This window comes from Heloderma suspectum, chromosome 1 (assembly GCF_057233095.1).
Source record: "Heloderma suspectum isolate Gila_16-S chromosome 1, 16-S_ref, whole genome shotgun sequence".
NCBI classification, from domain to species: Eukaryota; Metazoa; Chordata; class Lepidosauria; order Squamata; family Helodermatidae; genus Heloderma; species Heloderma suspectum.
In genome coordinates, this window is record NC_139458.1 from 85,258,573 (window position 1) to 85,284,993 (window position 26,421).

Consider the following 26,421-nt stretch of genomic DNA (forward strand, 5'->3'; position numbering starts at 1 on the left):
AAAGCAGGGGGGAAGAACAAAGAGTGTTGTATGAACAAGAAAGAGATTAGGACAGACCGGGGCCCGGACCCCTCTTGGCCGTTTCCAAGGCAAGACGGGACCCCATGGTCAAAATTAAAGGTGGGGGTCGCTCCTATGATGCCCTTGTGGATACAGGGGCTGCCTTGTCCATACTCCCCCTTAACAAGCCACCAACGGGAAGTGGGGGAACTACCACCATAATGGGGGTCGAGGGAAGGGCAACGCGAGTACCCCTTTCTCGTCCTTTGTTTACTAAAATTGGAGAAACACACCTAGAACACGCGTTTGTCTGTACCCCCTCCTGTCCGGTGGCATTGTTAGGGAGGGACTTATTGACTAAGCTCCAAATTGAGATCACTTTCACCCCTGATGGAAGAATGGAAGTACGACTTCCCAAGCAACAGAGCAGCAACTATCAAATGGCCCTTTTTAAAGCCATGGAGGAACCCACCTCAGAGGCAAATGAAGACTGGTGCTTAATAGAAAACAGAGTCAACCCACTGGTTTGGGCCGGGGTTGGAGGGGCCTCTTGTGCCAAATCGGCGGCACCACACAAAATTCCTCTCAAGGAAGGGGCGAATTCCCTCCATAAAAATCAGGGTCGAGCTCTTCCCCATGTTCGCTGCTTTAGCACTTTGTAAAACCAGCAACAAAAGCCTCCCAAACATGCCCAATTGCATGATGGGTACAAGCACACTAATATCTTCCTGACACTACACCATTAAATTAAATGTTTACAAAACACTGAACATATTAAGAAATAAGAGAGTCTGCTGAAGGTTAAGGCAGCAGAACTATTAGCATTTTGATAGCTTTCCACAACACATAAAAGAAGTAAGTCTTTAAAATTCATTGCCCGAAAATTAATCCTCCTCTTACAGCGTTTCCGTCTCAGCTTGAGGCAGCCATAAAGCTAGCTTTCCATTCTTTAATACCTTTATAAGAAAAGAAGAAGTGCTCCAGGAGGCTGCTAAAGCTGAAAGGCTCAAGTCACTTAGAAAATGAGTCCCACAGTTTAGGACAGAAAGGGTGCCTCTTGCTAGAACAAACCCACTCACCACAAGTAGGATGTCATTAACAAATAACAGGCTGATCATCTTCAAGCACTGTAAATTCCTAGAAGAGAATCTGGTTCATCTTTAGAAATTCATGAGCTCCCAGAATGTCTATTATTGACTTGAAAGGAAAGTTGCAGTATGCCCAACATATTTGTTTGGGGTGGGTGGGGAATAAACAGGCCTCACAAGTTAGATAGTGAAAAAATACAGAAGATAACAATTAAAAAACATACTTGTGGCTCCTATGCCTTGTGTGTGCTTTAAAATAGTTTCAGCTGCAGTCTTGGGCTCAACTTGTTGGCATTTAATTTCGAGTAAATATGTATGCCTGGGATTGGGCTGCACAACTATATAAAAATATGTTAGTGTAACACTTATTACTAAAGATCTACCAGACTGATTTTGCTCATTTTTTTTAACTGATGCTTGAGCAGGGTAGACATGCAGAAAATTTTGAAACTTCCAAGAGAGTTCAAAGCTCAAGCTTTAATAGCAAAACAGTATGTTCATTTGCTCTATGCCAGACAGTCTCCTATTGTTCTATGGTTCAGTGCCAGTTTATTTGCTCCACGTCAAACAGCACCTGATCTGACATCACGTGCTTTCAACCTGAAACTTAAAGAAATGCTAAATAATTTTTTAAAAAGAATGCGCCAAACAGCACCTGATGAGACATCACATGTTTTCGACCACCATTACCTGCATCCTCCCACCTTCCTTCTTTTTTTTCTGTTTCTGTTTGGGTTTGTTTTTATTAGTTTTGCTTCACAGGCAGGCTTCACAGGGTGCTGCTAGGCCTCAGGGTGGTTGCTAGGGGCAACAGCCATGCTCCCCCCCTCGGATTGTATTGTTTCAAACAGGATGAATCAGAGAGCTAGGAGGGAGGAGCTCCTGCTGCTCCTCCCATGATGCTCAGCCTGTGGGTAGGGTTTGTGTGTGTGTGTGTGTGTGTGTGTGTGTGTGTGTGTATAGCAGAGAGGGGGTAGTGGGTGGGGTGACATGGTAGCAGTGGGCAGGGTGCAAGACCGGCTCCATGTTAGATGGCTCTAGCTCAGGGCAGGTGACAGAATGGTGGCATTTTTTCTTCTCTCCCCCGTCTCACCTTTTGTTTTTCACACCCAGGTGAAGGTGGGGCTTCTTGGGTGGGGGCTTGGAACACCCCTATTCCCTGCAACAGAGGAGGGGTGGGTCTGTCTATGCTTTCATGTAATGGGAGGGGGTTCTTACTGAAAGGAGGGAGGCTGATTGTGTGGGTGAATGAGAGGGAGGGAGGGAGATGGGTTGGAAGACTCCTTTTGCTATGGTGAGGGGAGGCTTGCTTAAATGTAGTGGGAAGAGGCCATATTATTAGGTCCTCGTTGAAGGGAAGCTGATGCAGGACATAATTGGACAACTGACAGAGGAAGAGGGAGGGAAAGAAGGAAACGACCCCTGAAAGTTGTTCCAGTCACAAGGCAAACCACCAAACGTATTTTCATCCAATCGTTCTCAGACTACTAGCACCTGTGGCGACACGGGCTTTACACTAGTGTTTTCGTGTTCTGACAATGCAACATGAAGATTTCAACTGGTGAATTCACACAGCAGCTCTACACAGACATTCCCCAAATGAAAATAAAAAGATAATGCTTAAGCATATCAGGAACAGACTTATGAAAACAAGACAAAGTAAAACAAGAGGATTTCATACCTCAGATTCACTAACACATGAAGTACATAGGTTGTCCCTAATTCTAAAATAGCTGCCCTTTCTTACTAACCAATTACTCTTTGATTTGTGCTCAAGTGTTTTTATGTGCAGTATTCATACTGGCATAGTACCAGAAGGATCAAATATGCTAAACACTGACTTTTTTATACGAAACTAAAGTTGGTTGCCATGTCCCAAGTAACCAGATGTTATCCCTGATTCCATGTGAGTGTTCATGAACACTATATTTGCCACATTACAAACAGTTCTGCTCAACAACAAAAAAGCAATGAATAAGAGTATGTTTACCGGATCAAAGACCCACGTGGAAAAGGTATTTCTTCTGGAAGCCAGGTAACAATATGAGCTTTGCGCAATGTTAAAATAAAAAACCCAAAACATGGGAAGATACTGGATTTGTAAAGGTGCCCTATAAGGTAATAGGTATTTATACACTGAAAAATATATAAATAATCAAGATACAATTCACAGTTGTCTGATTCCAAACCCAGTTAGCCATCCACAGAAAGGTAATCACATAAACTGACCTATAACTTCATGCCTAATGCTACCATATACACATCCTACTTTTACAGCAGGCAAAACTAGTTCACACGAATGCATGCAGTATGGGACAATGAAGTATACCTCCTTTAGGGAGGTAGTGAGCTCTCCCACACTGGAGGCATTCAAGACAAGGCTGGACAGCCATCTGTCAGGGATGCTCTGACTTGGATTCCTGCACTGAGCAGGGGGTTGGACTCGATGGCCTTGTAGGCCCCTTCCAACCCTACTATTCTATGATTCTATTCTATGATCCTGCCCATTCAACTAATATAACCCTCCAAGTTCACCACTTCCTTTCCTAGCCAATACTACTCAGCCCCAGCCAGTATAGCCAAAAATCAGGAATGCTGGGAGTTGTCACCCACAACACCCACAGCTGGGAGTTGGGGGGGGGGCGGTTGGGGAAGGCAGTAATAGAGGAACATAGCCTTCCTAAGACTTTGTCCTGGTGCCATCTAGTTTACAGTATCCTGGAGGTTGAAGGACTGGGGGCCTTGTTGTCATGAAAGGAACATGATATAATAGATGTCTTCTCTTCCTGTTTCCATATGGGAAGAGCTTTATTTTTGTCTTTGGTCTCTACAAGGGTAGTATCTAAGGTCTCTCCAATCACTTTTGCACGGGATAATAGCACTCCATCAAGGCAAGCCGGAGATCCAGGTCCACTTCTCAATAAAGCAGTCAAGAGTTCCTGCAAGCTGACACATTTGCAGCCATAGCTCCAATGTCAGCAGATATTACTGAGCCTGTCAGCAGAATACTGAAGAGACAAATCTGCTAGGAAGGCCACAGATTTTTGCACAGCTTGTCCTTGGAACACCTGCTGCCCCAGTGAGGGCCACATGAAAATGGCCCTGGAGGAAAGCGAATTGGCCATAGATGCTCAAAGATGCCACAAAGTTCCTATGGAGCACTGGCCTCTCTAGGGAGACCAGCATCAGAAGAGAGAACTGCAGAACTGCTCAAGTCCACCATGGATGCATCTACTAAGCCCAATTTGGTGACAGGGCCCAGACCATTTTCCTGAAGCAGGAAATTATACTACTTTTATACTGTAATTTTAAACTTTTAAACATTTATACTATGTTTTGTCAGTTTGTTGTATTTTATGGTTTTAACTGTTGTGAACCTCCCAGACAGCTTCGGCTATGGGATGATATAAAAATTTAAATTAATTAATAGGGATGTCCTGGTCCCAACTAATCTTCTGGGGGGATGGGTGACCTATATGGAAAAAGTCAAGCCTCAGTCTCCAGTGGCTAAATACCACAAAAAAGCAAAAACAAATCTAAGAGCCCCAGCTGCCCCAAGAGCAGGGGGAGAAGCAGACACAGTTTTCATTCACAGAGCTCAACCCCTTTTGGCATGGGAGGGCAGAGCTGAACTAGGAGCTCACCTGAGCTGGCTGAGCTAGGATCTCACCTGTGCCTGTCACCCAGGCTGAATTAGAAAGAAGCACAGGAGTTAACCCCTTCCTTTCCTTATGGGATAGCTGCACCCTCTTTGGGAGCTTGAAATTCATCTGATGAAGAGAGGCAGAAAGATTTGGAAGCCTGCCCAAAACTCACACAGCAAGTCTGGCTTTCATAAGGGACTTAATTCATCTTCATTTCAGGTGCAACACCTGGATCCTTCCATGATGTTTAAAGTACAGGCACCTCAATTCGCCTTCATCCTTTCATAAAAGGATATTTATTAAGAATACTTGTCCAGTGGGAAACACAAATCCTGCTTGAGGGCTGAGCAATGCAATCACTTCTTGGACTTATCTTCTGGTCATTATTGTTTTTTTGGCTGGCACAGGCTGACTGATGGAGATGATGAAGTAGTCAACAGAGTATTCCATCACAGGTCAAGCTTCCTACCTAGCATGCTACTGCAATCAATAATTCTGAAGCATTTGTAGCAATGCATGAAACTGGGATCCAGGCCTGGATCATTCTGATGAACTCTTTACTACCTCAACCCTCTATCAAAAAAGAAAGATGCCATGGATAAAAAATAAATAAACAGTCCTATGCATTGACAATTTCTAAATAAGAAGGTTCCCTTTCCCTGTGTTTAAGGCAGACCAGTTACTGTATCACAGGTGATAAATCTTCCAAAACATGGACTCTGATGATGGCATTCTCTAAAGGTAGGATACAACGGCTTCCGATCCCTACTCAGCCTGTTTGCCTAAGCATACTGTGCCATTTCATTACTACCAGCCACGCTTTGATTTATGTCCAGGGGTTTATACCTAGCAACAAATGCTGCTAATAAATTGAATCCTCTTTGAAATGCATTTAGAGAGTTATTGGAAGAGCCAGAAAATTACTGTACCATCAGCTTACAATTGATGCATCTGTTTCACCTCCTTCTTACTAAGCAATTCAGAGTCTAGACAGATCCTACTTTTACTACAAGTCACAATTCTGAACTGTAAAGAAAGAAAAGAAAAAAGAGCCAGGGAAACAAATAAGGAGAGAAAACAAGCATGACCTTCTAAGAGGTCAAGGAACACTGAAATGTTTATTCATTTATTACATTTATATTCCATTTTTCATTTGAAAAACTCAGATTGGAAAACATGCAGTTCCCAGGCAGCCTGCTATCCACGCACGGCCCAAGCTTTAGCATCAACAACGCAACAACATCATGTGCCGTCAGACTATTCTCTTCTAGGCCTTAGAAGAAAAACATGGCAACAACCGCTTACAGCAGGGTTCCCCAACTTCCTTGGACCCATGGGAACATTTGGGAATTGGGAAACTGCTGTGAGCACCACCACAAAATGCCTAATCACTAGATCACCACTTTGGCATCTACCTGTCATGTCTATGGATCTTAGGCTGCGTCAAATTCAGCAAAAATGTTTGTTCACAACACAGAAGAGATAGTAGTAGGGGAGAGGGAGAGCAACCAATTCATTATGTCACTTGGCTGATCCTCAGGAGCAGTGTATTCTTGCCTGTGGCAAGTGGAAAATGCGTTGGTTTCTTGTATGTTATAAATTAACAGCCTTACATATTCTCAAGGGTTTTGTAACAAACTTCCTGTGTCTTGAAGCATGTTAACAATAAAATTGTTATAGCTTATTTTTCTATCCAAGCCATTTTTTCCTTCTTGAACCGAGCATGCACGTAGGCTAAGGGACTTAGCAAATAGATCATACATTTCACTTATAATGTGCACAAATCTGCAGCTTGTGCACCACAAATTGGGGGTGTTGTCATTTTGCAGCATGCACACTGGGGTCTCATGGTCCCTGATTTACAGTACCCATTTTCCACACACACACTTGGTTCCATGCAGAAAAAAAAATGACTTCCACTGAAATAAAAGGAATGGATTTGTGAAGTACGTAGTGAAGAAAAGACAATAAAAATAGAAAAAATAATAACAGAGAGCTTCTGGAAACAAAAACATGGTATCTATGATTTAAATATACTGTCTTCAGAGAAAGAAGAATTGCTATTACTTAACTCAGTTACATAGCAACAGCTTACTTTGTCTTTAAAAGGACTGTTTTGTTTTAGCACATATAATCTGCAATTTAAAACCACCAGGCATATTTTTGTTCATCGTTCCATAAAGGGGTGTGTGGAATTTTGATCCAAACACAGCTCAAGTAAAGGCCCAGTATGTTTAGTACAGCTTCAGGTTTATTGCAAACTACGTGTGAAAGGATCTGACTGAGCCAACAAAAATGTTTAGAGTTAGCCACAGCAATGGCTGCCATATAAACCAGGGATCAGGACTGAATGATTCCATCACTCCCAGGAATCATAAAATGATTCCATGACTCTCAGGAATTGAAGGATGTAGGATACCTGAAATATAGGTAAGGCCTCTTCAGTAAAGTGAGAGGTTCTTATTGCTTGAGAACTTGCACTGCTTCCTTCTTTTCCAAAATCAGATCTTGAAGAAAAAGAAGTGGAGCCATTCTTTCCTCTAGCCTTACAAAAATGGGGGTGAAGCAGTGGAGAGAGACTATACAGTTTAACCTTATTTCCAATCATCATAAGAAATAAGCAGAACACGTTTATAACCTCTCTCTCCGTCCTATTACCCAGGAATTACACCACAAATGCATGACTTGTCCAGTTCCAAGAAGCTGATTTCCCACTTTCCGTTATTTTAGAGACCCTTAGCCAATTTCTGTGGTCTAGATATAGACATAATTAGTTGTCATATGACTTTTCCTGAGTGACTTTAGTGAGTCTTCTAAGCAGCGATCTTAGAATCAAATGTGTGTAGAAAATACACTGGCTTGCCTTTTCTTCCCAGTCCTAACCAAACGCAAACACCAGACAGACATCATGGAAATTTATGTCTCTACCCATGAGGTTCTGATGGCATACTCTTCCTCCTCTTCCTCCTCCTCCTCCTCCACCAACACTACCACTACTGCCACCCCTCAACCTCAGTTAGGCCAGTCCCATTCCTAAGGTCTGGTCTCTCCTCCATTCCACCCCCACATACTTGTTCCCTTCAGTCCTTTTGAAGCTGCTCATCCCTTCCTGAACTAGCTTTCCCAGAGACTAGCTTTCCCAGAGATTTGAAGGTAAATTCTCTAGTTCTCTGGATTCTGAAACCTGGTGAGCTTACCAACTAGAGAAATATTGCTAGGGTGGATCACACAGAACCATGTGGTGGCTGCATCCACAAGGGAAGTCAGTTGTTAGCAGAGTGACCAAGTAACGAATCCAGTCTTGTGGTACCCTTGCTACCCATATTTTCATGCAAACCTGAGTGTTCAGTAAGTTTGTTTCCACTGTGTGGCCAGTCACTACAAGCAATCAGTTACCTGTATGAATTCGGCTGCTATGCAGACAGACTAAAAATGGCTACCATTTAGTGCATATCCTTTGAATCCATCCTATACGCTCGATAGCTACACCAATCCAGAAGCTGGCCTCAGAACCAAGCATTGCTATATAGAGCCATTCTACACAAATAAAGAAAATAAGTAGCACAGAATTTCTTGGATTGAATGCTCCCCTACAAAATAAAGATCCCTGTACACAGAAAACTAGCACATCAGGGAATAGGGTTCATGGTTAGCTCTCCTCTTTACATATTACTTTTCAAACTAATGTCAATCTACGATTATACCTTGAATACATAAGGTAATCAAAGGTTGACATGCAGACTTCAACAATAACACTTCCCCCAGTGAGTGTGGCCCCACCGTCTGGAAAGTGTGATGAGCAGAAAGCCTTCTCCCCAACTCTGAAAGTACTGAGGTGGGTGGCAATTGGCCCAGCAGCTTTGCAGCAATCTTCACCCCTTCCCCAGCTCCAAGGTTGGGAGGAAAGCTCGGCAAAGGTGTTGGAAGTACATTCCTTGTCTCTGAAGAGAAGTGGTAGAGAGAAGGAGACTCTTGCAGGCACTGCTTAGCAGAGGGGCTAGAACTTCACTGTTAATGACTGGCTGCAGATCACAGACTCACACACACCTCACCTCTCCTTTCTGCAAGGAAGAGGAGCACAGAGGGGAAGACTGCTGCAGCCCCCTGTTTGGAAGAGAGATTCTGAGCCCCTTCACCAAACACCAACTGAAGCTGGAATGTTCCCCTCCTGACTTCCCTGCAGGAAAGGTTTGCTATTGGGCAGAGGTGTTTGCCTCCATTCAACCGCCAGGTGGGAGGAACCTGGAGACCACAACTCTTGGTTTGGCTAGCAAACCCAGCCAAATATGGCAGACCTCTGCTGAAGTGTACTGGTAAAAAAATTAAGAGCCCCCTCCCTTAATCTGGCATGTCCAGGAGTTCTCCACTCAGCTCACCCTTATTTGAAGATAAACAGTCACATAAACAATAGTAGGGTTTTAACCTCTGATGAGTAGGCTCCATAGAGAAACACAGTGAGATTTAGCAAGACTTACTTTACCAATTGACATTAGCCAAGCCTCCATGGTTCTGACATTCAGATGTCTTCTTAAACCTAATCTCTTTACACAGGCTTTCCCTGAAGTGTGACCGAACCAGCTATGGTTTGTACCACACAGTAGAGTGTACAGTAAGTAGGTGAAACATTCTGGGGTGCCTTATTCACAATACAAACCCTGTATGGAAGTTGCTGCAAAGAAGAAATTATCCATAGCAATACTGCAGATATCTGGCAGCATCTGACACAGAGGGTTTACAGGTGGTGCCAACAACACTGCCATTCAGTGTAATCCCCATAAGGAATCACCACTACATTGAAGCACTTTTCACGTGACGGCTGTAATCCGTAGGTCAGCCCTAAGGCAGGGAGTGTTATCAAAAGGTAACAAATTCTGAATTTTGACTGCATGTAAACAAACCCTCTCACAGCAACATTTTAAAAAGAAACTCCTGTACAACATGATGGCACACCATTTACTTTTTGCCTGTTTATTTATAATATAATCCACCTCACCTAAATCCATGTGATTTGTGTGAGCAAAATGATGCTGCAGTCCAACAGCATTTATACATTTATTCTCAATTCTGACCATATTCACTCAGCAGAGTACATTATTTGCCAGGATGTAGCAGGGAGCAGCTTTCCTCTCTGTATCACTTAAGAGGAGTAAAACTTGTAACTCTTTGATGGAGGAACTACAAAGGGACACACAGGAATGGCCTACCAGGAGCTCAAGTGAACAATTTATCATTGTAGTTTGAGACATGCATTCGCACAAACCAATCTCAAAGCACTGACAAAAAACTAACCTTTTGAAAGAATATTTTCCATTGGGAACAGATGCTTCAGAGGCATAATTATTTGCTGTGGGAGGGGGTCAGATTTTGGTCATAATAATGACTGAACCTGGGGATTTATTTTATTATTTTATTTGTATTTACTATTCCAGTTTATATACCACTTTCCACAAAGGTATCAAAGCAGTGAACATGGAATACAGTGGCATAAAAACAACAATAAATATAACAGTAAAAACAACACAATACAAATTAATCAGCAATAAAACTGTACACTCTACTGTGTGGTACAAACCATAGCTGGTTCGGTCACACTTCAGGGAAAGCCTGTGTAAAGAGATTAGGTTTAAGAAGACATCTGAATGTCTGAACCATGGGGGCTTGGCTAATGTCAAATGGTAAAGTATTCCTGAGGTGGGTGCTGCAACACTAAATGCTCTACTACAAGTGCATTTAGTGTTGACTGGTATTGACTGAGCCTTACAAACAATAATGCAAAGGTCAAAGCATACTAATGTTGTTGTGTATGTTATTCAACAACACAAAAAATCATTTCAGAAGGTCCTAAGTTGGCATAGCCAGAGCAGGTGACAAATCTCACTGTTCTCTCATAAGAACATAGGAAGTTGATATGGTCTATCTAGCTCAGTCTTGTCTGCATCAGCCTTCTCCAATTTGGTACCCTTCAAACATGTTAGACTTCAACTCCCATCAGCCCCAGACAGCATGGCTAATGATGAGGGATGCTGACAACTGTAGTCCAAAACATCTGGAAAGCACCAGGTTGGGGAAGGCTGGTCTACACTGACTTGCAGCAGCCTTCTGGGTTTTCAGCTGGGGGTCTTTCCCAGCCCTAACTGGAGGTACTGGGGATTGAACCTGAGCCCTTTTTCATGAAAAGCATGTGCTTTATAACTGACCTACAGCCCTTCCCTTTGCAGAAGGGAGGGCGTGAATATTCATCTACTGCAAAACTCTTGCAGAAATCCAAAGTTCAGTTTCACAACATCCAGAGAGAGAGAGAGAGAGACTCACATGAGCAGAATCACTGTATAATCTTGGGGAAAGTTTCCTTCCCCCACATCACGTACAGTGATTAGTTGAATTTTGCAATACACCTCCTTCAGAGATGTTATATCTCATTTTTTGATCTGTAGTGTCCTAAATTCAGTACCAAAATTAGCAGCTCTAGATGAGCTTTAATAGTTTGCCCAGTAGTCTCTTTAATTGTCTGCTGACCAATTGGTCTAAGAATCAGGCAAGCGGTGTTCAATTCCCTTGAAATCACTGCATGCAGCACAACTCTGTCTATGATATATGCACTACTAGATGAAGCAGTGGGTTTCTTGCACACGATCCCAAACTATCCTAAATGTGGATTAGCAATATCATTCTAAAAGCAATGCCTACAGCTGTGTGTGGCATATAGGACAATTCACTATGGGCAGCCAAATGCACACAGTGATTTCAAGCAGCCAACACAAAGCCAGATGATCCTATGAATCTCTGTTACACTTGGACAAATCTCCCTCAGCTTGAAGCATCTCAGTGTTGCATAGTTTCAGAATCTAATATATAACAGTTCCACTGATTCTCTCTCAGATATAATCCAATACTTGTCACATCCCCATCTGGTGTTAAGTTAATACAGTATCACAATAAGAGGATTATAGTAATTGCTTTGAATAAAGGATAAGTAGCAGGAACAGGTGAATTTAAGTAGGAAGGAGCCTGAAAGTTCAAAGAGCCCTATTATTAATATTTATTATTTGTTAAGAATTCAGGATATTCTCAGCACAATGCAAAGCTCACAGAATGTCAAGACTATTGCTTCACGGAGCATGCAAGTTGAATAAACTTACATTGCTCATACAAAATGTCCTGGAAATATAAAACAAAGTCTACTTGCAATGTATGATGTGTGGGAGGCAGAATGGGGCTGTAAGGGAAAGATTATAAAAAAAAAGCCCAAACAATCCTGAAACAAAATATAAGTTATAAAAGTAGGAGAAATATTGGAAAATAATTTAGAATAGAAACAAATGTATTGTGTTGAGCAAAGAAAAACTTCTACTATCCCTACAGGATTTTTCTTCAAGATCACATGCAAGGAAAATGTTCTCAGTTAGAAAAGGAAAGTATATATATTTCTGTATTTATTTCATCCTTCTCAGTCCTCAAAAATATTTCCCAAATACTCCAACCAGTGAGTGTTCAAAATGAGAAGCTTTGAAAGCTTCTGATCCTTTCACTATGGTAAAGAAAAACTCTTAATCCTTTCAGACTCCGATAACCGGTTGCTCCTTAATTTCTTGACACTCCCTCACTCATGCCTGGCATGTCCCGTCATACAACTTGAAAGCAAAAGTATCATATTTAATTGTCAAAGTACTCTACAATATACTTACAACTACTATCAGTCTAGAAAGTGTCTCTAGGCCATGAATTAGAAAGATGTGTTAAACATTCTGACCTATAGAACAAAATTCAGTTATCATATGCCAGTGCCCATAAAACATACTGTGCCCATAAACAAATATGTATCTACAGTATGCTCACTGTATATGTTTAGACACCAGGTTAAGACCTTCCTCTTCCAGCAGGCATTTAATCTTTCATCCGTTTCACTGATTCGTAAATTTACTGCCAGCTCTTTAATGTTTTTAATGCTTTAATAATTTTATTGTTGTGTTTATTTTTTTCATTGTTATTTTATTGTTGTTGGGGGGGTTATGATTGTAAACCACCCAGAAGACATCTGATAGTTGGGCAGTATATATATTTAAATCACCATCACCATCATCCTCCATTCCCAAATAAGCACAGCTTTCCAGTCCTAACCTCACTGGCTTCACTGGAACTAAGAATACAATCCTAGGTACAGTCACACTGGCAGAGGGCACAGAGATACCAAATACAGGCTGTCTAAAAGGCCTCCTTCTCCCAGGCTGCCCAGCTTTTAGCTCTTTGGAAGTGGCCATTCTTTTTGCCCCACCAACATCTGAAGCACATTTGGCAGGAGCTCAAGAGAGGACCTTCTCAGTGTGTGCTCCCAGGCTTTGAAACCATTTGAAAGGGGAGGCTCACCTGGCCCTGCCTCTGATGACCTTCTGCAAGCTGGCAAATATCTTTTTATTCTGGAGGCCTTTGGTTTCATAAGCTGACTAGTTATGCCTATTGTAAGTTTGCGGAAATTTATTTTTTCCTGACATACTAGGTGCAAGACTGTGACTGACATACTAGGTGCAAGATTGTGGTTCACACTGTTGAGGGAGCTAGAATGTCCTTATATCTGTGTGTGTGGGAAGTGGGGTGAGACAAGGTGATATTGTGGAAGCATGTCCCCATTGCCATTCAAGGATTGGTCCCTTCCATACATACCTGATATGAGGATGTCATCACTAAACTGCGCCATAATTGGCGTATATCTCTGAAGTTTCCATGGACACTATGTAAATGTCCACTGGTGTTACTATGTTCTGTTCAGTGGTGTAGTGGAGGGTATGCAGGGTCGAAGCACCAGGACTTTTTGATTAGCAGGAATTATATTAGCTGCCACCCTCCACAGTTGCAATCATCACAGTAACTGTTTTGAGCTGTTCTTCTTGCAATGCAAAGTATTTTGAGATGCCCTGATCCTGAATGGCAATTAAGCCATTACCTTTATAAAAGACCTGCTCCAGGTTGATAGAAAAACTGCTAGAACTGGTTTGTTGGTATGGAACAACACAGCTGCCTGCATTTGGGGGCTTGGATCCAAAACCGTCATTTCACCAGTGGAAGGATACCACTTGCGGAATGGGACTTTTGCATCCTCTTCTCCCCCCACTCCCCTGCAGCACCCCCGTGTGCCCTCCAAATCGCCTCCGGAGGGAGGAGTATGTGCACACCACAGGAGGGGAAGCTGCTCTGAATCGACTTTCAGCTCTCTTTATTGTCTGCATCCAGCCTAAAATACAACAGATGCCTGTTTATTTTGGCAATGGGAACCGTCTGGTACAATTTGAGATAAGGAATCTACTTAAGACAGCCATATCAATTTTGCTTAAACATAAAAAGTGACTTCCTAAATAGGGGCAATCCTCCTAACTGACTTAGTTTAGAAACTCATTCAGTAAGTCAATACAATCTTCTTATGCTGACAAGTTCTAAGAGGAAAACTACATTCTTCTTTGTAAAAAGAAACAAACAACCTCTAGCTCAAGGAAGGCTGTGTTTTTAGATAATTATTTGGCATAGGGGAACTTTCCACACTACTCAGAGCACTCCCCAACTATATTTTCCTTGTTCCCCAGATGTTGTGCAATTGTACTTTACAGCACACTTAGAGTGAACTTTTATTTACAATATTTATATACTGCTTTTCTACACATGTATATAACAAAGTTAATGGCGTTAAATGACCATAAAACCATAAAACCTAACAATTTACAGAAGCAAAGAAGCAGCCCCAGTCAGCCATTTAAGAGCCTTGCTCCCCAAATCCCAACGGAATAAAAACATTTTTACCCGTCTCTGAAAGGAGATAAATGAGCTAAAATAAAAAAGCAGACCTCCTCAGGAAGCGCATTCCACAGTGCCAAGGCTACCACAATAAAAGTTGTATTCATGCCAGCATATTGGAAGCATTGTAAGTTGAGTTGTTCCTTTCCAGCACAATTCCATACATGTTTATCTCAAAGTAAGTCTCATTGGATTCAGTGGGGCTTACTCCCAGGTAGGTGGGTATAAGACTGCAGCCTTAGTGCCATTTGCTTGGCCCTTGTCTGTATGGATCTCCTGGGAGTGCACACATCTCCTGATAGCCCCACTCACAGCCTAACACACCAAGACCAGTGCCCAAGGGGCAGCAGCAATAGCAATGGTGAACTGTACCTTTAAGAAACGTGTCAGTATCACCCATGCAGGAAATAAGGTCTTACAACCCATTCAGTCCTGCCTCTTCTGCCCCTTAGGAAGCCACCAAGTAAAAAGAGTGGAGTAAGAGAGTGGGGTGAATGCAAAACCTCAAAATAATTACAGGGAAGTCTTAGAATGAAATTGAACAAAGCCCCTGTATTTTAATGGACGGGGGCGGTGGGGAAGCACCCATTACACTCACCACACATTACACATTACCACACTGTACTTGCAATAGCAATGGAACCACTAGCTGGAAAATATGTGTGTGTGTGCGTGCGCACACACGTGCACACAATGGGAGTGGAGGAGAGAATCCTTTCCGAAAGGAAGTTTGGAAAATACAATATCCCGCAACAGCTGCAATACCTTGAGAGAAATCTGGATTCACAACTAGACATTTTTTCCCCCATAGAAAAACACATTGCACTGAATGCCCCTTACACTGCTCTTTGCCCCACCCACAGCATCTGTGGTTAAAGGAGTAGTGAGCTCAAATAATATGAAGGCAGACCTCTTATTACCTGGCCTCCTACAACACTGCCTGCCTGCCCCATTTCCCAACTAGAGCACACAACCTTTGCTATCCCTGACACTGTGTGGTTCATTACTAGCCTATTTTCCTGTTAATTAAACTGCCTCCTCCAATTTACTTTTCCCCTCAGGCCACCTAGACCAGCTTCCCACTAGCTTCCCAGTCCTCAGTTACTGCCAGACTTGCCTTGCCCACTTTTCCTGTTAATAGGACACATAGTGTCCTTGTCTCTAGATCATGCAAGAGGTTTTTCAAAAACAAACTGACCTTTCATTTTTCTTAAACAAACTGCACTGTTTGTCAACATTCTACTGCTGAATTCTCTACTTCAAACAGTTAGACCCAGTTCAAATGACACAACAACCCATGGCTTCAACAAACCATGGGTTGTAGTGAATGAGCAGGAGAAAACACGTGTGCTGGTTCCCAACCACCCATCTGCTCCTGCTGTGCCAAACAACCCAGGGACACTTGGCCCGAGTGGTTTAGTGCGACATGTAACCCTGGAACTGTGGATTGTTGTGGGTTGAGCTCCCCCAACAGCTCACAATTCCGGATTCACACATCACACTAACCAACCCAGGAGCAGAGCATCCCTGAATTGTTCAGAGCAGCAGGAGCAGACAGGAGCTAGCATGCTTCCTCATTCCTGAACAACCCACAGTTTGTTTAACCATGGGTTGCTGTGTTGTCAGAACTGGCCCTTAGATTGTTCATTGACATTCCATCACATCCCAGTAGCTCAGCCAATAGGAGGGCAAGGGACAAAGCAGATAGGTAGGCAACAGCCACTTTTAGCCAATTATACTGAATATGTACACTCATTGAGACCTCAATGAAAGATCTGAATTATGGCAAATTTATTTATTTATTTATTCATTCATTCATTCATTCATTCATTCAGTTTTCTATACCACCCATTAGCCAAAACTTCACTGGGCAGTTAACAAAACAAAGCTTAAAACCATAAACTACAATAACATAGTAAAACATAATTATAAAACCATACGCTTACAACAGAATAAAACCAGAGATGTAACCAAGATAAAAGCCAGCAGCTGTGCAAAGATCTAAAGGCGTACTAACACTTCTTTTTTAACTGAAGTGCTAAAAATGATACACCTTGTTATCTAAATAAGAGAAGGTATAAAAAGGGGAGGTGTTTTGCTTACTATGGCAAATCCTAACATATGACTCAGAACTACATGAAACCAGGGTGTTGACCATTTCTGCAGTGCTCCAATTTTCCACTAGGATGTACACTTAAATGGGACCTGCAACAACATGACATAGTGTGGAGAGCGCCTGTTCAAGGTTCCATCCATCTATGCCTACTTTCAAGGTACTTCATTTTATTCCCCACCTCCTTACCCTGGTTTTCCAGTTACCCTGCACCACTCACGCACCCCTACACAGTCAGTCAGCATTTCATGGCCACCAAGAATATGCAGTGGGCTGATTTTACTTTGGGCTGTGGGGGGGAGTGTCTCCCCATTAGAATTTCCCCCTAAAGATTTTTTGTACTTTTGTTTATCTTGGGATCCCCCAAGCCTGATGATACTGCCTTCTTGTGCATAGGTTGTGCCACTTTGGCTACACAGGCAATAGTATTCATGTCTGAACAATGGAAATAGAAGGGGCGATCTGTAGTTGAAGTGGCGTAATGCCCAGTTTTAAGTAGGCCAATTTTTACCCTGCTGCTACACATAACACTTTTACAGCCATGGTTCATGTGTTGAATTTAAGATTGCCGTCCCCGCACCCCTTACACTGTTTAGAAGTTATTATGGAAACAGTTTCTGTACTTGTTTTTTCATGAAAACGTTTTGATGTATGACAGTTAAGTGCCAAAGGAATTTTAGAAGCAGTAGTAAAGACACTGCACTGCATGAATGAATCTACATTATGTTATTTGCTGAAAATATACTAAACTTACAGAATGGCAGCATGCCAGTTTTTGAAATGTGGCTTTCTCAGGGTATCCCAATTTAAGCTGTAACACATGTGTTCCATGGCAAAGAACAAAAATAAACTGTGCTGTTGGCTACCTAGCCAAGGTACCTATTGGTTGTCTTGCCTAGATGAACACAATCAGATCCATCTTGTTAGCTCTTAACTAGCTGAGGCCTTTTCACAAAATCACTACATAGACCGAGCGCTAAGTGATGCACCACCTTTAAGATTAGAAGGACCTGTGCATATTCAGACTCTCAAAACTCAAATGAATCTACTTGGATGACCTCAATAACCATTTCAGCACTTCTGCAGTTTACAAATGATCACCAAATGTTATCAGAAACAAGTTCTTTTTTTAGTGTCAAATTTGCCAAGAACCACTCAGATTTCCAAAATCCAGTTGGGCAATACTGTTATTAGGACCATCCAAAATTCCACAAAAATATGCAAGCTTTCAAATTCTCCAGAACTCTTTATCAGGCTAGATGGTTAAAAAAAAAAGAAAAAAAAGGATGGGGTGGTGGAAGAAACAGAAAAATCCAAGCATTTGGCCAGATGTTGTAGCCATGAGGTCTGCAGTTTAGACAGACCTAGTCTCAAAATGAAGATTGCAGATTGAATGGAGCAGAATCAATCATTCAGTTTGGGTATGAAACACCAATGGGTTGTGGTCAAAAGGTAGATAATGTATCTTATGGTTCGGAAGCTGCAGCTGGTGCAAAACGCAGCAGCTCATCTGATTACAGGCAGCCGCTGGCATGATCACATCACTCTGGTGCTGAAGGAGTTGCACTGGCTACCAGTTGTTTTCCAGGCCAAATTCAAAGTGTTGGTTTTGACCTTTAAAACCCTATACGGTTCCGGCCCAGCCTATCTCAAGGAGCACCTCCAGCAACACCAGACAGGCCGCTTAACAAGATCAGCCTCGGATGGCCTTCTCTCCGTCCCATCAGCCAGGACAGTTAGGCTGGTGAGGCCGAGGGAGAGGGCCTTCTCTGTGGTGGAATAAATGAGGCTTCTGTTTCACTTTAATCAGTTCCTAGCTTATTGTTATGTGTGAAACTGGGATCATAGTTTAACAAACTCTAGTCAATTCCAAAACAAGCTAACTTCAAACCAAGGGTTATGAAGCCGGCTGGTTTGATAAACCATAATTCTTGGTCCGCAGGTAACAACAAGCCAGGAATCAGGCAAAGTGAAACTGAATCCTGGCTTATTCCTCCTCCCAGCCATGTGAGAGGAGAAGAGAGGAAGGGAGAGGATGTGAACCCAAGGCTTTGTTCATACTCTTTTCTGCTAGCGTATCTAATGCTAAAACCATGGTTTAGCATTATATGTGAACCCTCCCAGTGTGTCTAGTTTTGATCACTCATATTGGAGAATAATTAATTAAATTCATGACAAAACATGTTCAAAGAGTACAGACTAGAAAGATGAAACTAATGAAGAACCTACCTGAGACCAGGTGATTCAGATGAATGCGCCAACATGGCAGTACTCAGAACTGAACTGGAATGAAATCAAAACTGGCTAAGCAAGAAGTGCTAAGCTACTTGCAAGAAAAGACTATGCAACTATTTAAACTACACCTCAGTTGTTCATCATAAGAGAATAACTGGCCCCACTAGGGCAAACTATGGCCATTCAAATCTAAAGTGAAATGAAGCCGTTCTGGAGAGGAATGGACAATCCATTCTGTGTATGTGTAAAAAACTAATATTCTTGAGAAGCAAAGTTTACATCATTAAGATTGCGTGGTCCCCCTCAAGAGAAGGACTCTAGAAGAGGAGTAGGCAGTGCCCCCAGACTGAGCCGTTCTACTAAGACACTACCCATAAAAGGCAGAAAACAATATATAGGTGCTATTCATGGGCAGAATGTACAATACAAGTCGGCATAAAAGAAGGAAACTTGCAGCCATCACAAGCCATTTGCATCCCACTTTATCTCTAAAGTTCTAGGTTTAAGAAATATTAAATTTTATAAAGGGAACAGGAAAAACAAGAATGGATTTTCCCCAAAATATATTCCAAATTAGTTAGTGCTCTTTGGTCAGCATTGCCCCCAGACTATCAGATATACAGGCTGACATCCAATCTCAAGTCAAATCTGAGCTCTCAGGCTTCCCAGGCTGATGTTATGAAAAGTTGCATCATGAGCCATACAGAGATGGTATACTTCCCAGCTTCTATTCTTCTCTCCATTTAAGCCCACTGTAAAACACTCCTCACAATAACAATATTTCACCATCTAGCAACAATCCTAACAACAGAGAAGACCCAACTGCCTTATATTAACCATGAATGGCCCAAAGATGACATTTCCTGACAACAAATTGAGAAAAGGCAGGACTAGAGATAATCAAATAAAACAGACAAATTGGATTATTTATTCTGAAGTAAAATGGATCTTCTTGGTAGAGAGATCTTTATTTGAAGCAAATCTGTTAGCTATTTATCAGCTTAAACTCATTATCTGCACATATGGTCTTCGAACTGTGTGTATGCATGTTTTTAACTTGGGCAAGTATTTGCTGGTAAAATGTCATCCATTCAAGTGCCAGAAACTGGGAGGAGAGGAAGGGTGGGTAGAGAATGTCTTGTTTTTAATAGCATCACGTTAACTGCTACCACAACGCAAGCCATACTACATTATCCATGGAAGAATCCTGTATCCAGCAACAGGGAAAGGTGAATGCTTAAATACTGTACTGATGGGGAAGGGCAAGAAGCAACTGATTTACAGAAATAGAAAGTAATGCAATATGTTTTCCCATTTTTACATTCTGTTCCTCCGTGAGCCTTAGGGCAGGTAAATTACACACATGAGAATCATTTTTTGGCTCTGCGTGCACATTAACAACATCATATGCAAATCTCATATACAGCCACCCTAAAGTGAGCTCCAACCTCCAGAGTTCCACAACCTCACCACAGATGTAATACATGTATCACAATGCAGACTTTCAGCACTGAGTGAGTATGGAGAAATGCAAGTGATTTTCACATCTGCAATACCCAATAAAATCACCGTGAGCAATACATAGCTATAGCCAACTGACGTACATCAAAGTATAGCATGGCTTCACTTACCAGCTCATTGAAAAACATTAAACTCAATAGGTAGGTTGAAACATACCAACTCTGGCAGGACTAAGGGCCCAGAAGTTTGCTGGGGAATTGCTATGATAGAAAACCTGAATGCCAGCTTTTTCATAACAGCAAATTGGCAGGCCTGAATGGCGGAACTAAGCTACAAAAATACAAAACCAACTATCGTCATCTGTTTACTAGGACCAGTTCCATGAAATAAGCTATTTTCAATCCTCCTCTGCTATCTACTGACCTATAATAGTAACTGAACAAGAGGGGGGAAACCCCTTATTGATCTAATGCAATTACAATTCAGCAGGGGAGATGAAACAGAAGGTTTGTTGTAGGATGTTAAATATAAGAATCCAAGTTGTCTAATTAAGGGATCCAAAAGAAAACAAGTTGCCAGTTGCCCTGGGACTGTAGAGCACAAAAGAAGCACATTCTGACTTCTACCACCAGCCAGGAGACCCAGGGCCACCGGGAGGTTGCACCCCGTGCTTCCCAAGAATAACATCAAGCCAACGGGGAAACTGGCCCGGCTCACCTATCGGCCAGAGAAGAAGTATTTGCAGGAGACTCACTTTCCTCTCTGGCAATTGCCCTGCTGCAAATACAGAAGGAAAAGGGAAGGAACACCCAGGCCCCATCCATCAGCCAAAGGAACAAGAGTCACCAATTGCTATTCAAGCAAGAACACCAGCAAGGAAATACTGGCCTGGCTCAAACTTGATATAAATGCCCACTTATAACTCACCACATTGCTCTGGCCTTAAAGACTTAATCTTCCTTCTCTACCTTTTCCCTCCATTGCCCTTTGCTTGTGTGTGTTTTTGTGGTTTCCTGTTGTTGATGTTGTTGTTGTGTCTTTTTCATTTGTAAGCCTGATGGCAGGGCGCCTCTCTCTCTCTCTCTCTCATTTTATTGCTGTGAGCTGTTCTGGGAGACAATAGTTGTCTGAAAAGTGGGATAAAAATGCAGCAAATAAATAAATAAATAAATAAATAAACAAGTGAACTAAAATTACAGTGGCTCTCATTTTAAGTTGTTCCACTCCTTTCTATACGTACCTTTTCAGCTGCTTAAAATGGAGCTAAAGCACAGTGTGTATTAAATAATGTTTTCAACTAAACATGCACAGATACAGAACTTGGCAGGATGTTTAGGACTGATCAGCAGTTTTACAAGCATACTTCAATTATTATTTTTTCCTTCTCCTCTTCCCATCCCAAAAATTATAACACAAAACAACAAGCCAAAAATGATATCATCCTGGGATAAAGATGCTGTTAGAGAGGTGGAGAAAAAGAGGCAGTCTTTCAGAACCAGCCCTTCCACGTATTAACAAAGTGACAGTCAGGGCAAAATGGGTGAAGGATTTTGGCGGGGGGGGGGGGTTGTCTTGTGCTTGTATATTTTATTAAGCCTCAACTGAAATATTTAAAATTTCCAGGTTATTTTGGTGGCCTGTCAGAAATACTCAATTTTTCCAAACTGTGTTCCTTGCACGGGTTTTTCGGCAACATCTTTATGGAATAATGTTACTCCAGGCACTATGTGATGTCATACCAATTGTTAATTGACTCATGAGGTTTGATTTTCTCACCTGATGTTGAGAAACGTTATGTATCTTTACCTCAGTCCATTTGATACATGGAATCTTGCTGGTTGTACAGAATGTGACCTGAGGGGACTTCATTACTGCAATATAAGAGATGCAGAACCTCAGGCCTGGAGGCCAAATCCAGCCTGCTGGGATTCCCCAGATGGTCATGCCCCCTTTCCCCTGATGCCTTTGCCCCAACCACAATCGCTTGGTGGCTCCCTGGCTTTTGTGCAGCTCCCCCCCCCCATTCTAACAGGTTAAAACGACTCTTCTGAAGCTTAGGTCCTGGCAATAAGAGCTTTAAGCTAAAATACGCTGGCATTTTCGTATTGTTGACTCTGCCCCTTTTTGCCTTCAGCCCCACACACCACTGGAATGCTGAGAGCTTCAGCTATTGGGCGGTATAGAAATGAAATAAAATAAAAAATTAAAAGAATGTGGCGCCTGAAAGCATCTCCGAAATGGAATCTGTCCCTTAGGCTGAAAGGGGCCCAATTCCCCCTGCAGCAGGAGGTGGAATCAGCAGCAGCCTCGGTAGCTCTGGCTCCACTGCCAGCAGCAGCTCCCCCTCCTCACTCACAACCGGAGCCTTTAACTGCACTGTCATCTTTACAATTTGTGAATGCTACAAACGTCATATATTATTCGGTGTGCGTTTTTAAATCCCCTTCAGAGGGGCGTATCAGCACATAAACTTTCAGTCTAGCCTTCTAGTTTTAAAACTTACAAAATAAGGGTTATTTGAGTTAGCCTGAAAGGGATTGCTGAACTGAAAGGGTATTATCACAGGAGTGTTCTGACGGGGTAGAGTCCTCTGTAGAAAGCAGGAAAACTTCTTCCAAAATGTTAACGTTCACTGGGCAGATAGACCGGAACCAGGATTTCTTCTCTCCCTTCTTCACCCATTTCATTTCTATTACATAGCAGTTCCATTTTATAGTAATTGTGTTGTACAGTATGTTAGCAATGTCCAATATAAACAGCACGTTAACTGCAATACTGAAATATCAGTATTTCAGGAACCAAACATTTGAATAATTATCAAGAGCATTAAAGTGCTCAGAGGAAAATCAAGTAGATCTTTAAAGCAGAACATACAAATAGTTTCCAAAACAAAGAATTAAAAGTTGCTATTTATAACAATGAAAGCTTGGCTTAGTCGTTAACACAATTTAAAAGGGCTCCTTTGTTGACTACATCTTATGCAAACTGGTTCAGACCCAACAAAAAACCATGGTTTCCCATTACATGAACAAGCTGAGGGTTTGTGTACTCCTCTCTCTCCCTTGTTTACAACTCCGAGGAGTTCAGAATTTTTCACTTCCAGTTTTAGACAAACAAGTTTCCCATGATGTCCCAATTGGGGAAACTGTGCTTTAAAGTATTATGGTTAGTGAAAACAAGCCAGCATCAAACCATGGTTTCTGATCCTGGTTTGTTCTCATTAATTAGAGTTTAAATAAATCACAGTTCCCTGTATTCGAATCTCATGCAGAACTATTGTTCGTTCAAAAATGGAAGCAGAAGCTTCTGATCTCCTCTGGCATGTAAAAGAGGAGTAGAGGGGGGGGAATACATCCAAGCTAAGGCTTGCCATGGTTCATTCCTGACGAGAAACTATGATTTCCTGTTATGTCTGAATTTGGACAACGCTTAACCATGGTTTGTCTTACTTAACCATTAATTATGATTAATAACTGACTGCAAACAGGATGTGAAACCTTGGTTTTATGTAGGTTTTCAAAACATAGTTTATGATAACCATGGTTTAGCATTACATCTGTACCAAGCAAACAGCTAAGGGCACAGTCCAATGGGGATACTCGGCCACCTCCAAACTTGGGGGCAGCCAACTATCTCATGCAGGGCAGGCAGAGCACTGAGGGGATCCTCTCCTCCACGCTCCAGGCACCCTGCATTTGCAGCTAGATGGCTGATTTCGGCTGTCTAGCCAGGGCACATCGGAGCGGGTGGGAGGGAGGCTGGATGACACATAGGAAGTGTCGTAACAGCACTTCCACGGTCCCCTCCCCTCCCCGCCCCCAGTAATGCCCCCTTTTCAGCCACTCCACACTGCTCTTACAAGGAAGAACTGTGGCGGGGGAAGGGGTGGGGAGTCAGGTTTCTGGGAACTGAGCTTGGAGTGCTGGCTCCAAGCTCAGTTCCCAGAAACCAAAAAATCCTATGGCTGTTTAGACACTGTCTAGCAGCCATAAGATTGTGCCCTAGGGCAGTTTTTCTGCCTCTCCAGCCTCTCTGCTTGCAAGGTAACAAACAAGGCTCAACAAACTAAACCATCTTTTCAAATGCATTTGGGATCTTTACTAGGGTTAAGTGTGCATGCATTGGGCAGATGAAACTACATATATACAGAGAGGTATTGAAAACTAACATAAAAATATATCACTGCCCATTTCTTTCAAAGTAATTTGACATATCCTAAACGTTATCAATCTAGAGAGAAAACTGTATACTAGAAAATCAAATCATAGATTTGGAAGTCTCAGTCCATAATTTATCAAGACCAGCATACCATCCAATGGTGACAGCACTGTAGAAGAGACGTGTCAGTCCAATCTTTATTTTACAAAATCTCTTAAGAATGGAAATTCGACACCTTTCCCAAATGACAGTGTTTCAGTTATTCTTTAGACCTTTCCTAGAGACCCATTTACTATTAACCATACTATTTTCTTATAATATAGTGTTCACAATAGTTACAGAATCATAAAAAATACCAGATGATCAATACACCCCTGATGAAGGGGACCATCTCAAATGGGCAGAAATAGAGCAGAGTGCTGCCCTTCCCTGGACTGTTCCACTTTAGATAACAGTTGTGAATCAAACGTTTTCATATTCCCCTTTTTAAACAAAAAAACAAACAAAAATAAAACCTTCCTTGTACATGGGAAGCTAGCATACCAAGGAGAAAGCTACTTTAACAACCTTTTCCCCAACACGCTAACCTTGCATGTGTAGAGATACTTTTTCATAGAGGAAGCATTCAAACACAGAGATACCTGCAGCATGAAGTGGTACTGCCCAGTCTATTTCTTCATGTCTGAATCAGTAGGAAATACAATACACCACCAAGGAAGAAGGTCCAGTAACTTCAGTAACCTTTGCCTGTTCTCCTAACCTCAGTGGCAGAAGCCAACAATCACAGCATTGTTCAGGAGTACTGTTATACTATAACAAGCATAAAGATATGCATATGCATAGGAACAGCCTTCGCCAACCTGGTGCCCTCTAGCTGTGTTGGACTACAGCCCCCATTGTCTTCTAGTTGGGGATGATGGGAATTATAGTCCAACACATCTGGAGGGTGCCTTGGGGAATTTTGCATCAGAAGCAGAATAAGTTTTAAGAGTTAAGAAGAGAACAAACAAGATGTTAAAAACAAAGGGGAACATATTTTATTGAGAACTAGAGCTAATAACAGAAATTCTAACTTGTGATGAGTGTATCATACCAGCAAATTTTCTGAACCATATTTTATGAAAATAAAGCATTAGCAGCTGGAGACTTGGCTGAAACAATGGTTTTGTTACTAGATCTGCGCAGAACAGAAAGGAGATATTCCTGAATTATTATTAGAGGTATTTCTTGCACATTAGCAAATATTAAATTATACATTTGATACGTGACTTGTATCTGAAATCTTGACAATTCTATCACCTGGATCATTAGAAACTTTCCAAGTTACAGTGTGCCCAGAACTAAGAGCAAGATACTTATAACAAAATGTTCCAAGTCCTCCTAATAACTCTATCAGAAAACAATATATTCAGTTACTTCCCCTGCTGTTAGTGGCAAACTAACCAAGCAGTATAAAGCACTACAAAGCAAGACGATTAAAGGCAGCAACCCACTAAACTGATCTTTGAAGATAAGACAACAGACTACGTTCAGCATTCAGCGCGGGTAGGAATTTGGCTCCATGTTGTGTAGCAGCACAGGAGATCACCCACTGAGACTGTAGTATCAAGAAAATGTTTTATGACCAGCTGCAAGTTTGGTTTGGCTTGGATGATCCAAAACCTCCAAATACATCTTTTTCTGTTATTATCAAACTCCAAGACAAGGAACTAAGTGGCAACTATAAGGAAAGCACATATGTCAGGCTTGGTTGAGGAAGGAGGGAAGGAACCCTGCATGCTCCAGCAATTCAAGGAAAGTCCAAGAAAGCTCCCCTCCTATGCAAAAGACAATGGAATAGAGCACTCTGTTGAACAACCATCACCACCACACACACACACCACTCCTTTCTGGTGAACTGGCAGTAGTACACTTCTCATCTGTCTCCTGACTAGCACTGATT

General features: G+C 42.0%; 1 protein-coding gene across 12 annotated transcripts in view; it reads right to left on the reverse strand.

Annotated features, from left to right (window-relative positions):
- TSPAN18 (tetraspanin 18) overlaps window positions 1-26,421 on the reverse strand; it is a 414,388-nt gene that overhangs the window by 223,848 nt on the left and 164,119 nt on the right. For 3 of the 12 annotated variants that reach the window (XM_084850786.1, XM_084850808.1, XM_084850818.1), the window contains exon 1: window positions 1,779-2,521. The exons of the other annotated variants lie outside the window; for them this stretch is intronic. The gene's annotated coding sequence lies outside the window, so the exon portion shown is untranslated. Of the gene's footprint in view, window positions 1-1,778; window positions 2,522-26,421 lie in introns of those variants that run through there. 12 annotated transcript variants of the gene reach the window in all.